Genomic DNA, 16,256 nt, shown 5'->3' on the forward strand with positions numbered 1-16,256 from the left:
TACATGGAATTTAAGAAATAGCACAGACGATCATAAGGGAAGTGAGGGAAAGCTGAATGGGAAGTCATCAGAGGGTGAAAAGTCATGAGAAACTCTTAACCATAGAAAACAAACAGAGAGGTGCCTGGGTGGATCAGTCTGTTTAGCATCTGCCTTCAGCTCAGATCATGATCCCAGGGTCCTGGATTTGAGCCCCACATGGGACTCTGCGCAGCAGGGAGCCCACTTCTCCCTCTTCCTCTACCACTGTGCCCCCTGCCTACTGTTCCCCTGCCTGTGCTCTCTCTCCATCAAATAAATAAAATCTTAAAAACAAAACAAAACAGGATTGCTGAAGGGAATGTGGATGGGGGGATGGGGTAACTGGGTGATGGGCATTAATGACAACACATGATGTGATGAGCACTGGGTGTTCTACACAACTGATAGATTATTGAACATTACATCTGAGACTAATGATGTACTATAGCTTGGCTAACTGAATTTTTTTTAAAAAAGAAAAAAAGCTGACATGTGCTCCCCAAACAGAAAAAGGAAATAAAGCTGATGTTTCAAAAAAGAGGAATACAGAAGTGGTCAGTGGTAAGAATATTAACCCTTGACAACATATTGTATTATATCAAAATAATAAATACATTAACACATTATAACATACATGGCAAAACAGAAACCGTGATAAGGATGAGAAGTAAAGGAAATGCAGATACTCCATGGTTCCTGTTATGATCAGTCATGACCTCGCAGGCAAACCACTAATCAGAGGTAAATACTGAACTCTCTACAGTAACCACTGTAACAAGAGAATGTAACAAAATATTCCTTCAGAAAATGAAGAATAAAAGCACAGAAAACAAAGAGCAAGAGGACATACCAAAACCACAATGTGTTGGCAATCATAGAAACATAAATAAGATAAATACTGATTCAAGAAAACTATCTGTCAAACTGGATTAAAAACAAATGGCCAACAGACACATGAAAAAATATTCCACATTACTTGGCATCAGGGAAATACAAATCAAAACCACAGTGAGATATCACTTTACACCAGTGAGAATGGCTAAGATGAACAAGACAGGAAACAGCAAATGTTGGAGAGGATGTGGAGAAAGGGGAACCATCTTGCACTGTTGGTGGGAATGCAAACTGGAGCAGCCACTCTGGATAACAGTGTGGAGGTTCCTCAAGACGTTAAAAATAGAACTACCCTATGACCCAGGAATTGCACTACTAAGTATTTACCGCAAAGATACAGATACAGTAAAATGAAGGGCTAAATACCCAGTATATAAAAAGCACATAAGTATCAGAGCATAGAACATTTAAAGTAAGTTACTATGAAAAAATGCAGTGTTCACACCTAACCAGAACTAGCAAAGCTATAATATTATCTAAGTACATTTAAAGGTAAAATTATCACTAAACACATTTTATAACAGAACCAGTCCAGCAGGAAGATAGAGCAGCTCTAATTTTGTATGTACCTAATACAGCTTCAGTTACATAAAACAAAGATGTAAATAAAATGATTAATTGGGGGTTTAAACACAGATCTCAATAACTAAGGGAACAGGCAGGAGAACAGATATAGAACATTTGAACCACATCATTAACCGATCCGACCTTACTGATATATGCATATAGAACACTACCCCCAACAACTGTGATATATGCATATAGAACACTACCCCCAACAACTGTCATTCATTCATTCTAATTTTACTAATGGCCAGAACACTTCAAGATCCATGTTACAGGTGAGGTTATCCAAATGACTGACCCATGAACAGGACTCATCAGAAAATTTCCATTAGATCCACAAGAATTCTAAACCTCCAACTGGAGGAGTTAAAATGGGGAAGGGCTGACATCCAGTGTTGTCACTAATGTGGAGCTGGAGCAACCATGCCTTGCTTGTGGGAGCGTAAAACAATAAGGCCATTTTGTACAATACCCTGGCAGCAAATCCTAGAGCTACATGTGCATAGATCCTGCAATTGCCCTCCCAGGCACATGTCCGAAAGACACGAACAAGAATGTTTACAGTAAAAAAAAAAAAAAAAAAAAGTTTACAGCAACTCTAGCTGGTAATAATCAAACACTTGGAAGAAGCCAAACATCCACTGATGTCGGAATGTCTTACATCCATACAGTGGTATTCTTTAGAGCAATAAATAAAAACAAACAACTGACAAATGCAACAGCATGAATCAACCTCACATTACGTGGAGAAGAGATCAGATCACAAAAGGTACACACTGCATAATATCTTTATATGAAGCTCAGAAATTAATCCACCATGATAAAGTTTAGAATAGCTGTTAACTCTGGGGGAGCTTGGGAGGGACACAGGGAGGCATTCTAGGGTACTGGAAATATTCAGGGTTGTATGGGGGCAGGGTGCATTACAGACTATGTAAAAGGCATTATGCTGCTATAAACGCAAATAAAATCAAAAGTTAACATTATTAATTCTCACTCATGTAAAAGAGGGAAAGGACTTTCCTCATTTTTAAATTTCAGTCTTATTGAGGTATAATTTACAGAACTGTAAGATATTCAAGGTGTATACTGTAGTGACTAATAATGTATACGTTGTGAAGGATTCTCCCCATCAAGTGAATTCACACATCCATCTTGCTTATATTTTGTACATGTGAAAACATTCAAGTTTTACTCAGCAAATTTCAATTATACAATATGTTATCAAGCACAGTCATCATGTTTTACATTAAATCCTCAGACCTTATTCATCTTACAGCTGAAAGTTGAAGCCTTTACTATCTCCTTGCATTGTTTCCCATCCTCCAATCCCCTGCCACATGATGAGCCTGGAAGACATTTTGCTAAGTGGAATAAGCTAGACAAATACTGCATGGCATCACTTATCTGTGTAATCTTAAACTTAAAAATAAGTCAAAAATAATAGAAACAGGAAGTAGACAAGTGATTGCCCCTTCCTTTCCTTAGGGCATCTCTTTAGCAAATCTGTCATTGTAAATTCTTTCTCTACCTCTTCGAGATGCATGGAAAGGTCTTAAAAGTCTAACTTGCCTCTTGCTGGCATTATCCCCTCTGAGCTGTAAATGCCAAGGAAGATAGCACCCCTATCCTTTGGTCTCTGGGACACTTTAATTTAGGTCCTGGTTCCAAGATGTGATTACCTGCCTGTCCTAGAGAAGCTACACATTCTGTTACTGGTGAAAGACCATTAACTCACACAAATGGCCACCCCAATTACCAGGTACATTTAGGACGAAACACATGTATCAAATGTTGTCAACTCTTGTGCAAGTCCTCATACTTAAAGACTAGTTATTGTTTTTTTTTTTAATTTTTTAAATTTATTTATGATAGTCACAGAGAGAGAGAGAGAGAGAGAGAGGGGCAGAGACATAGCCAGAGGGAGAAGCAGGCTCCATGCACCGGAAGCCCGACGCGGGATTCGATCCCGGGTCTCCAGGATCGCGCCCTGGGCCAAAGGCAGGCGCCAAACCGCTGTGCCACCCAGGGATCCCCAAGACTAGTTATTGTTTATCTTGAAAACATGTATGTAACTGGCTGTATCTGCCCGGCTTTATGAAAAGGGCAAAATTTCTATCTGCCTTTGTGTTCTCTTCAGTGAATTGCCTGTGACACACTTTGCAGTCTGACTTTTTTTTTTAATTTTTTTATTATTATTTATTTATGATAGTCACAGAGAGAGAGAGAGAGAGAGAGGCAGAGACACAGGCAGAGGGAGAAGCAGGCTCCATGCACCGGGAGCCCGATGCGGGATTCGATCCTGGGTCTCCAGGATCGTGCCCTGGGCCAAAGGCAGGCGCCAAACCGCTGCGACACCCAGGGATCCCTGCAGTCTGACTTAATGCTTATAAATAATAAAACTTTTTTCCCTTTTAATTTTGTGCAGTTTTCTGGGTTGGCAGGAGCTTTTAATTGTTTCCCCTAATGCTGTATACTCGTGATGTCTGTGCTTTACCTTTGATGAGTAATTGGTGAAGTTAAGGGTCGAATCACTAAATTGTACACCTGAAACTAGTATTACACTGTGTGTTAACTGGAATTTAAATAAAAACCTTTAAAAAGTCTGTGCTTTATCCACATTACATTTCAATAAAGAACCAAAGAAACGCAAGATTGCAAGAAGTTTAAGATCATTGTGTGTAACTGAAGAACCACACAATAAGTCAGGAATAGCCTTGTGCATCTGAGCTTCTCCTCTGCCTTGCAGAATTACTTAATTATCAGGCTGTACCATGTACAGGTTGCCAAGATTCCCACAATTTCATATCTACACAGACGGAAAGTTTGTAACGTTCAACCTAATATTTGAGTGCCTACTTATGCCAGTTCCGGGAGGCAAAATAAAAGCCCTGGTGCAAGCTCTCTAGTCTACAAAGGAAAACACTAAGATTTTGTCCTGCTCACCATTTTATTCCAACAGTGCCCAATGCACTACAGGCACCCAAATATTTGTTGAACAATGGTTAACACAAGGGGGAAAATATTCAACCTAACTTAGCTTGAATAGTCAAGAAAAGTAGGCAGTTTCTCTATAATGCAGCCATTCCACTCCTGGCTATCCACCCCACAGACATGAAGACAGATGCTCAAACACTTGTACACATGTTCGTAGCAGCACTACTCACAATACTCAGAAGGGGGAAACAGCTGTCTATCGACATGTAATGAATGAAATGTGGTATATTCATTCAATGGAATATTATTCAATCAAAAAAAAAAGAAGGTATCACGGGCAGCCCGGGTTGTTCAGCAGTTTAGCGCCGCCTTCAGCCCAGGGCGGGATCCTGGGGACCTGGGATGTAGTCCAACATTGGGCTCCCTGCATGGAGCCTGCTTCTCTCTGCCTCTCTATGTATGTGTGTCTCTCATGAATAAGTAAATAAAATCTTTAAAAAAAATAAAAAGAAGGTATCAGGTTCAGATACACGCTACCATGTGAATGAACCTCAACAAACATTATGTTCAATGAAAGAAGTCAGACATTAAAAGACTACACGTTGGGATGCCTGGGTAGTTCAGAGGTTGAGCATCTGCCTTTGGCTCAGGGTGTGATTCCCCGGTCTGCAGATCAAGTCCCCACATCGGGCTCCGTGCAGGGAGCCGGCTTCTCCTTCTGCCTGTCTCTCTAGGTCTATCATGAAAAAAATAAGTAAAATCTTAAAAAAAAAAAAGACGTTATATGCTTCCATTTTTACAAAATACACAGAATAGGTAAATCCATACAGACAAAGCAGAGGGCCTGGGACTGCAGGATAGGAAAACATGGGGTGACTGCCTAGTGGGTTCACATTCCATTTGGGAGTGATGAACATGTTTAGGGGACCAAGGGGGATGGTTGTACAATGGTGAATGTACTAAATACCACAGAAATGAACACATTAAAATGGTTAATTGAAAAAATAAAAATAAATAAAAAATAAAATAAAATAAAATAAAATGGTTAATTGTAGTGTGAATTTCAGTTCAATTAGGAAAAAAAACTACGAGAAAAGTTTGATAAAAAGCATTTTGGATAAGACATTTAAGATGTATTAGTGGAAAAGTGGAGGGTGTGTGGAATAAGGAGGGGGTTCTAAGGCTGAAGAAATGCCCCTGGAGTAACAACGTGCCAACAAAAGGGCATGCAAACTACACTTGAATTTATTGAATTTAAAGGAATTTAAATTCACATGCATATTAAGATCACATGAGCAACTTTAAAAAGACAAGATTAAGGTCTGTTCTGCCCCCACATCCTCAGGAATGCAGATGAAATCGGTCAGGAATGGGGCCCTACTGACAATATTCTCAGACGTTCCCCACATGAACCAAAGATGCTGCCAGGCCTAAGGGAAGGGCTCTTTGTTGTTCAAATATCTGCTCCCTGAACACAGGGAGCTGGAATCAAAAAGAACACTAGAAAAGGAGAAGCCACTTGATCTACTCGTCCTCAGTGGTTCATTCCCCAGATGCGAAAAAAGAAAACCATTAGGAATTTCTAAGTCTGTCTCTACCCTGTGAAAGACCCTTGGAACACCCTGAGCAGCAAACCTCAAGGACCCTCGGCTCTGCTCAAAGTTCACTGTCATCCCCTCAACCAGAGGACAACCCCTGGGATGTGCAGTGTCCCTAAGATCAGTGATCAGGAGGAAGGAGAGGAGACAAGAGATCTACACACACACATGCCTTTTGTCATTTAAGAAGCAGACACCTATTTTTACAAGAAAACCAGTAAAATGTCGATAGTACTAGATAATCAGGTTCCTGATAACCCAAGGACCAATAGCTTTCAACCTCCCACTTAGAACCCGGGAGAGAATTCTGGGCAAGAATAAAGACAGAAGGTAGTGGCAGCAGATACTAGACTAGCATTGCCAGATGCAGTAAATAAAAATACAGGACACATATTTAAATCCAAGTCTGAATTGCAGGTGAGGAAGAATACTTGGGACATACTTAAACAGAAAAAAACTTATGTGTTGTTTATCTCCAACATTAATTCCAACTGATGCTGATGGCAGTTGAATTTTCAGTTGAAATATTTTCACAAATATTTGGGATATACATACAGTAAAAAAAATTGTTGATCTGAAATTCCAGATACTGCCAATTCCAATTAAGTTTGAGAACAAATGCCTTCTGGAACATAGACAAAAATAAAATTTGTTTAGCTGAAATTCTAATTTAACTGGACATCTTGTGTTTTCTCTGGCAAACCTATGCAGGACTCATGATCTGTGCTCCCATCCCCTCCCAGAAATAAGGAAGTCATAAATACCTGATTTGTCCCCTTATTAAAATAGTTACTCTTGTCCTAGAAAAGGGAGATTCAAGACTGTACTTAAATTCATGAGGTTCACCCTAAATGTGAATTAAAAAAAAACAACAACATTGAGGAGCACCTGGGTGGCTCAGTAATTGAGTGTCTGCCTTTGGCTCAGAAGGGTGTGATCCCAGGGTCCTGGGATGGAGTCCCACATCGAGCTCCCTGCAGGAAGCCTGCTTCTCCCTCTGCCTAGGTCTCTGCCTCTCTCTCTGGGTCTCTTATGAATAAATAAAATCTTAAAAAAACAAACATTGAAGTGAATGTCACAAAGACATTTGAGAGATGGTGGGGGATGGGAGGGAGAATAAGCAGGAAAGAAAAAAAAAAAACAATGCTCAGTTACATCTATTGTGGCCATTGAACAATCACAGTATTAAGGTCTGCTGCATTAATCACAACAGCCAATAAATATCTTGGAACCAAAATATCAGTGAATGAAGTGTGAGATAAATATATAGATCTATATCTATACACACACACACACACACACACACACACTGCAGTGTTACTCAGACTTAATAAATAAAAGGAAATCCTGCTATTTGTGAACCTGGAGAACCTTCCACTAAGTGAAATAAACTAGACACAGAAAGACAAATACTGTGTGACCTCACTTATACATGGAATCCGAAACCGTGGAACTCAGCAGCAGAGAGTAGATTGGCGGTTTCCAGGGGCTAGGGGAGGGAGAAGGGTTGATGGTTGAAGGATACAAAGCTACAGTCATGCTGGATGAAGAAATTCTGGAGAGCTAATGTGCAGCCTAGCACCTATGGCTAACAATACTGTATTTTATGCTTACAATATGCTAAGAGAGTAGATCTTTTATTAAGCCTTCTTATCACAAAAATAAGAGGGTGGGAGGAAGCTTTGGGCAATGATGGATAGGTTTATGGCTTTGACAGTGGTAATCATTTTACAGGTGTATACCTGTACCCAAACGCATTGAATTCTACACATTAAACAAGTATTTATGCATCAAAAAGTGCCAATATACAGAACAGTGATCACAAATCCAAACAAAAAAAGTATCAAAAAAAGTAAAAAGGTTATTTATTGAGAAATCTCTCGTTCAATTTTGTCAATCTTATAAATGAACCCCCAAATATCTCGAAGCTTAAACACATTTATGACAAAAAACAAAAAAAAACAAAAAACAAAGACAGATCTACTGGTATTCCCCTCAGAGCTTGGACAGCCAGCACACTGGTCATCTTAAGCCCCAGGGAGCACTGGAGGAAACAGAAGAAGCTTGAGGCTACTGGTCTGTGGATTTGCCTCTCCCAAAAGGACATCCTTCAGAATGTTATTAAAACCCATCCCAGCAGCCCAAATTCACAGGACTAGCACTGAATGTAGCTGGAAGGAAAAGAGGGAGAAGAGAATGCTGGGAAGGAATTGGGAGCTCCTGGGGAAAGCGTATGAGGTATTAATAGGCAGGAGAAAGATCAGCAGGAAATCGGAGCTTTGATCAGCAAACTATCAACAAACACCTACCAGGAGCCAGGGGGACACGCTGCTGTGAATGAGCAGATTACCCGAGTTTACAAACTCACCATGAAGATGCATGTTTGCAAAGTCTTTGTGTAACTTGTCCACTTCTCCACTAACTCTATTAAACACATACCATCTGCTGTTGTAGGTATAGTCGGTTCTCATTCACAGTCCTTGTGTTCTATAAAGTCACCAAGAACACTGAATTAGCAAATACTAAAGCATTGCTCCTGTAGCAAATACAGGTTTAGCATCCTGTAAGCCTCTAGTCATGGATGATGATTACCATGTAAGCCTTTGTCAACCCATCAATATGTAGCCTTCTTCGCTTGGGTGTCTATTTAGGACACCTTATTCAACACCTACCGTTGGTTGATTTATGCTGACCTCATGGCCCACAATACTATTCCTCATGCCTGAAGGAAAACCACCTAACACAGGTGTTTCTCTGTAGGGTACACAGCAGAGCCATCTTGAGCTGAAGAATACCAGACAGCACTTTGGCACTACACACAGAGGTTATAATAAATAGTACCATCATCCCAAAAGAAAAGCACAAAAATGCAAAAGACATGGCACCAAACAGACCTGCTAAAAGGACATCTACATTGGGGAATAAAAGCTGAAACAAAAAGGCAGAGCACTGGCTTGTCCAACTCCAGCTTGGAGCATTTCTCAAATCTTTCACCGTTCTGTGCATGTCCAAGAATGACGAGGGAAGCGAGACAGGTATTGATTTAGGGGAGGAGGATTACAAATACACTTTAGCGAGTAGGTGAATTCACAGATACAGAATCCATGAATAATGAGGACTGACTGTAATTAGTATTACAGTGTACTGAGTCTTAAACAGGATCCTACAGGGTGCCATGAGATCACACAGCCAGTAGAACAAGCAAGCGAGAGAAAAGGGAATGCTCAGTTACATCTATTGTAGTATCATATCTACTGAAGCCTCCATCCTTCAAAGGAGGCTTGGAGAATATATCAGATTGAAGCAAGGAGAATGGAAGATAAGGGGCAGTGGTCAGTGAAAACCACAGAGGCGAAAGCCCCAGAAGGGAGAAGATAAAAGGATGCAGGAACCCAGTGGGAAGTTCTCCAGGAAAACGAAAAGCTGGACACAGGTGCAGCAAATTCCTGGCGCTAAAAAAGAAAGTGCCAGCAGCAAAATACAAATCAAAACCACAATGAGATATCACCTCACGCCAGTGAGAATGATGAAAATTAACAAGACAGGAAACAACAAATGTTGGAGAGGATGTGGAGGAAGGAGAACCCTCTTGCATTGTTGGTGGGAATGTGAACTGGTGCAGCCACTCTGGAAAACTATGTGGAGGTTCCTCAAAGAGTTAAAAATAGATCTGCCCTATGACCCAGCAATTGCACTGCTGGGGATTTACCCCAAAGATACAGATGCAGTGAAAATACGAGTCACCTACACTCCAATGTTTATAGCAGCAATGTCCACAATAGTCAAACTGTGGAAGGAGCCTCGGTGTCCATCGAAAGATGAATGGATAAAGAAGATGTGGTTTATGTATACAATGGAATATTACTCAGCCATTAGAAATGACAAATACCCACCATTTGCTTCAACGTGGATAGAACTGGAGGGTATTATGCTAAGTGAAATAAATCAATCGGGGAAGGACAAACATTATATGATTTCATTCATTTGGGGAATATAAAAAATAGTGAAAGGGAATAAAGGGGAAAGGAGAGGAAAGGAGTGGGAAAGATCAGAGAGGGAGACAGAACATGAGAGACACCTAACTCTGGGAAACAAACAAGGAGTGGTGGAAAGGAGGTGGACGGGGGGACGGGGGGACTGGGTGACCGGCACTGAGGGAGGCACTTGACAGGATGAGCACTGGGTGCTATGCTATATGTTGGCAAATTGCACTCCAATTAAAAAAAATATACCAAAAAAAGGACAAACATTATATGTTTTCATTCATACGGGGAATATAAAAAATAGTGAAAGGGAATAAAGGGGAAAGGAGAGAAAATGAGTGGGAAATATCAGAGAGGGTAACAGAACATGAGAAACACCTAATTCTGGGAAATGAACAAGGGGTGGTGGAAAGGGAGGTGGGCGGGGTGACTGGGTGACCGGGTGACCGGCACTGAGGGGGCCACTTGACGGGATGAGCACTGGGTGTTACACTATATGTTGGCAAATCGGACGAACCGCAATAAAAACGAAAAGAAAAACAAATTAACTATATTTTTAAGGAAAAAGAGAAAAAAAGTGCCAGCAACAAACTCTACCCAGCTCCTGGTAAACCACCATTCTCATTCTAGTATCTGCTTCTGTAAATTTGATCTTTTAGATACTTCTTAGAAGTGGAAGCATGCAGCGTTTGTCTTTCTAGGAGGGGGAGAGACACTAGAGAAGGAAAATTTTGGAGCCACAGAGAGAAGAGACATCACTTACCAATCAGACTCCTAAGCTCATGCAACTTCCCAGGTACTCGGATTCAGGGAACCTCCAAGAAGTAGCCAGCTGCACCTCCTCCGCAGCCTGTGATAGGTCCTCAGGCCCCTCCTCAGCCTATCAGGTCTCTCTCCAAGCTCCTAGATTATGGCTCACTTCTGACTCCTTCTAGCTAGGTTGAGAAGCCACCCAGGACCCAGCTGCCACACATAATCTGACAACTTCTCCAGGTGTAAATCATCACTAGTTGGGAAAGGGGAGGCACAGGTGGGTTTCTAATTAAAACTCATGCTGTCTTGGGGCACCTGGGTGGCTCAGTGGTTGAGCATCTACCTTTGGGTCAGGTTGTGATCTTTGGGTCCTGGGATCAAGTCCCACATTAGGCTCCCTTTGGGGATCCTGATTCTCCCTCTGCCTATGTCTCTGCCTCTCTCTGTGTGTCTCTCGTGAATAAATAAATAAAATATTTTTTAAAGTGCTATCCTGACATGAAGGGAGTCTTCCGCTCTAGCCAAAGGTCATTAATGTACCTCTTCTACCACCTGAGAGATCATGTAGCACAGTGAAAGGTAAGAGGAATAAAGAGCCCGGGAGGGCCTAAAATAAAACCACAGACAGAACCACATCTAGTGGTCACTTCTCCCAATGCCAAGAAAACCACCTATGACACCATTCCATCACACATGTGAAGACTTTTCCGCTGAAGTCAGGAACACGATGGGACAATTTTAAGCCACTGCTACTTAAGCGTCTGTGGTATTAGCAAATTGAATCAGTGATTTTAACCAACCATTTTAAATTTAAATTAGCAATTTTAAATTGGAAATTAGGAAGCACTTGTAGAAAGGTATAAGAATTGGAAAGGAACAGGTAAAACCATATGTACAGATAACTTTATTGCATATCAGAACACTTGAAAGACTCAATGGAAAAAACTACTTCCAACATATATATTTATGTCATTTTCCTACATGCTGTGTCTCTGGGTCTGTGACAGGATCTCTTGTTTTCGGACCCAAACTGGGTCCTGGAGAAACTGAGACTCCCCTTTTATTTGGTAATATTACACTCCAGGTAGAGGAGATGGAAAATGTACAACGTCATCCAATAAATTGCTCTAGATGTCTTCAAATGGGAGGTAACATGCTGGGACTGTTTACATGCCCTCTGTGAGTTTGGGAAGCTCTCCAAAACCATAATTTTCTGAAGTTGCATATTCTTCTGAGTCTAAGAGGTAGGGGGGCATTTCCTTCTCAGATTGAAAGCACCTTCAGGGAACAAGTCTTGTAGCCTATTACCTTGGACCTGGGATGCTAAATGCTTTCAAACCTGTGTGTTGCAGGAGGATGATAGGATGATCATGTACTAGCCCCAGCCAATGGGAGGGAAGACGTTAACTGCCCTGATCACCAGAGCCTATTAGCTTTGGGGGCAAGGCAAACCAAGTGCTTTTCTTTCTGTTTTGGGAGATATACTTGACAGGAAGGAGCCAGGAGCCAAGGAGCCTAATTCCCTTGGGGTGAGTGTTGTATTTTTTTCTCTCCTGCCCTTACCTTCTGCATCATTTCACTTTCTACAAGGACACACTCAAATTCACCAAGTCCTGTTGGCCCATATCTAAAATGCAAAGCAAAGCTAGAGACTAACCTTTAAAAATGATCAGCTCTGTCATTGATAAAATCCTTGCTAATCTCTGAAGCCCAGCCTTCCTGACCCTCAAGTCCCCTCAATCTTTTTCCCAGCTCTCAGCATCTGAGGGCCAAGAGACTGTCAGAGCTAGCACAATCCTGAGACCTGAGAGAAATATCAGAGGGTGTCCAGGGGCTCCAAGGTCTACGGTGGCCATTAGCTGATAAGATTTTAAAAAATCATTCTTGTGACATTTAAAAAACAAAGCAGATAAATCTAGGGGAAGGGAAGGAAAAATAAAATAAGACAAAATCAGAGAGACAAACCATAAAAGGCTCAACTCTAGGAAACAAACTGAGGGTTGATGGAGGGGAGGTGGATGGGGGATGGGGTAACTGGATGATGGGCGTTAAGGAGGACCCTTGGAATGAGCACTGGGTCTTATATGCAACTGAATCACTAAATTCTACCTCAAACTAATAATATGCTATATATTTATTTTAAGTTTTAAAAGTTAAAAAATCAAGAAAGCTCTCATGAAGGAGAAAGATTGAGGCAGAGTAGTACAGGAGACAGCTACAATTAAGAAATGCTCTGACACCACTTCACTCCAAGTATTCCTTTTTGATGCAGATAATTATCAGTTCAGCCATGTGGCTCAGCACACAGGGCTAGGAATGAGACATGGCTCCAACTGCTGGTCTGTGTCACAGCTTTGGCTGAATTTAGTTAACCTACATAAACTTCACTTTTCTCCTTTGTAAAATGGAGGAGTAAGGATCTATGTGATGTACTATAGTCACCATGCTGTTAGATTCCCCAGAACTTCTTAATCTTTAAAAAAAAAGATTTTATTTATTCACAAGAGACGCAGAGAGAGAGGCAGGCTCCCTCTGGGGAGCCTTATGCGGGACTCAGTCTCAGGACCCTGGGATCACGACCTGAGCCAAAGGCAGATGCTCAGCCACTGAGCCACCCAGGTGCCTCAGAATTTATTCATCTTATAACTGAAAATTGGTACCCTTTGACCAAAATCTCCCCATTTCCCATAACCCCAACCCCAGGTAACTCCCATTCTACTCTATGCTTTTATGAGTCCAACACTTTAGATTCTACAGATAAGTGAGATCCTACAATTTTTACCTTTCTGTATCTGGTTCATCTGTATTGTTGCAAATGGCAGGACTTCCTTCTTTTTAATGGCTGAATGATAATCCATTGTATATATACCACATTTTCTTCATTCATCCATTGATGGGCACTTAGATTGTTTCCAGATCTTGGCAATTGTCAATAATGCTGCAATGAATTTGGAGATACAGATATATCTACAAGACACTGATTTCATTTCTTTTGGATGTGTACCCAGAAGTGGGATTGCTGGATCAGAAAGTAGTTCTATTTTTAATTTTTCGAGGAAACTCCATACTGTTCTTTATACTGGCTGTACCAATTTACATTTCCAACAACAGTGCGCCAGGGTTCCCTTTTCTCTACATTGTTGCCAACATGTGTTGTCTTTTGTCTTTCTGATGATAGTCATCTTAACAGGTGTGAGATAACGTCTCATAGTATTGTTAACATTTCCTAGTGAGTAGTGATGTTGAGCATCTTCACATATCTTTTGGTCATTTGTACATCTTCTTTGGGAAAATGTCTTCTTAGGGCCTTTGCTCATCTTTTAAAGAAAAAAAGATTTTATTTATTTATTCATGGGAGACACAGAGAGATAGGCAGAGGGAGAAGCAGGCTTCCTGTAGGGAGCCCAATATGTAACCCAATCCCAGGACCCCGGGATCACACCTGGAGGTGAAGGCAGACACTCAACTGCTGAGCTATCCAGGTGTCCCACCTTTGCTCATCTTAATGGAGTTTTTGGTTGGGGTTTTTGTTGTTGCTGTTTGGTGTTTTGTTTTTGTTTTTTCATGATTGAGTTGTATGCTTTCCTTATATATTTTTTATGTTAATCCTTATCACATATGTGATCTGCAAATACTTTCACCTATTCTGTAGGTTGCCTTTTTGTTTTGTCAGTTGTTACTTTGCTGCACAGAAGCTTTTTATTTAATATAGTCCCACTCGTTTGTTTTTGCTTGCCTGAGATTTTGGTGTTAGGTGCTCTAAATCATTGCCAAGATTAATATTAAGGAGACTTTCCCATATGTTTTCTTCTCGGAGCTTTACAATTTCAGGTAATACATTTAACTGTTTAATCCATTTAGAGATAATTTTTGCCTATAATGTAAGATAAGAGTCCAATTCCATTCTTTTGCATGTGGGTATCTAATTTTCCCAACATTCATTAAAGAGATTATTCTTTCCCCATTAAATGTTCTTGGCTCCATTTTCAATTATTAGTTGACCATATATGCACAGATTTATTTCTGGACTCTTGATTCTGTTCCATTGGGCTCTGGGTCTGTGTTTACACCAGTACCACACTGTTTTGATTACCATAGCTCTATAGTATAGCTTGAAATGAAGAAGTGTGATGTCTCCACTTTGTTGTTCTTTATCAAAATTGTGTTAGCTATTTAGGATTTTTTGTGGTTCCATACAAATTTTGGGATTGTTATTTCTATTTCTGTGAAAAACACCATTGGAATTATGATAAAATTACATTGAATCCATAGATTGCTTTGGGTAGTTTGGACATTTTAATAATATTGAGTATTCCAATCCAAGAACATGGGATCTTTTCATGTATTTGTGCTTTCAATTTTTTTCAAATGCTTTTCCTGCATCTATTTGAATAATCATGGGTTTTACACTTTATTCTGTTGGTGTATTGTATCACATTTATTGATTTTATGTTGAACCATCATTGCATACTCAGAGATAAATCCCATTTTGCCATGGGGTATGATTGCTTTAATTTGCTGTTAAATTCAAGGGACACCTGGGTGGCTCAATTGGTTAAGTGTCTGCTTTCAGCTCAGTTCTTTTCTTTTGGGGGAGGTTTTTGGTTGCTGATTTGATCTCTTCAGTTGTTCGTGATTTGTTCATGTATTCCATTTCTTCATGATTCAATCTTGGTAGTTTGTACGTTTCTAGAAATGTATCTATTTCTTCATTATCCAATTTGTTGCTGTGTAATTATGATATTGATTATCAATTATTGTAATTGATAGTCTCTCATGATCCTTTGTATTTCTATGGTATCAGTTGTAATAGCTCTTCTTTTATTTCTGATTTTGAGTCTCTTGTCTTTCATGGTTAGTCTAGTGGAAGGTTTGTCAATTTGTTTATTTAAAAAAACAACAGGGCAGCCCAGGTGGTCCAGTGGTTTAGTGCCGCCTTCAGCCCAGGGTGTGATCCTGGAGACCTAGGATCAAGTCCCACGTCGGGCTCCCTGCATGGAGCCTGCTTCTCCCTCTGCCTGTGTCTCTGCCTCTCTCTCTCTCTCTCTCTCTAATGAATAAATAAATAAAATCTTAAAAAATAAAAAAACAATAATAAACCAACTCTTAGTTTAACTGATCTTTTATAATGTCTTTCTGGTCTTTATTTCATTTATTTTTCTAGCTCCTTGAAGTGTAATGTTGGGTTTTCCTTCTTTCCTACTTTCCTTAAAGTAGGGTTTTTTTGTTTTTTGTTTTTTGTTTTTTGTTTTTTGTTTTTTTTGGCTCACATATCAGGAATGACAGAATCCAAGAGTGGAGGTGAAGGTTGAGTGCTTACTTAAGTGATGGTTGTCATCCACACACGGACCTTGCAATTATCCAAAGCATTGCAATAAGTCGAAGGAGATAAAACTTTAAGCCAGTGTCCAATACATGATGACTTAAGGGAGGTATACAGGAAGTTCTCAGATGATGGAGATGAGAATTAAAAGATGGTAACAACAAAAAACTCAGGGAAGCA

This window comes from Vulpes vulpes, chromosome 1, assembly GCF_048418805.1.
Source record: "Vulpes vulpes isolate BD-2025 chromosome 1, VulVul3, whole genome shotgun sequence".
Taxonomy (NCBI): Eukaryota; Metazoa; Chordata; class Mammalia; order Carnivora; family Canidae; genus Vulpes; species Vulpes vulpes.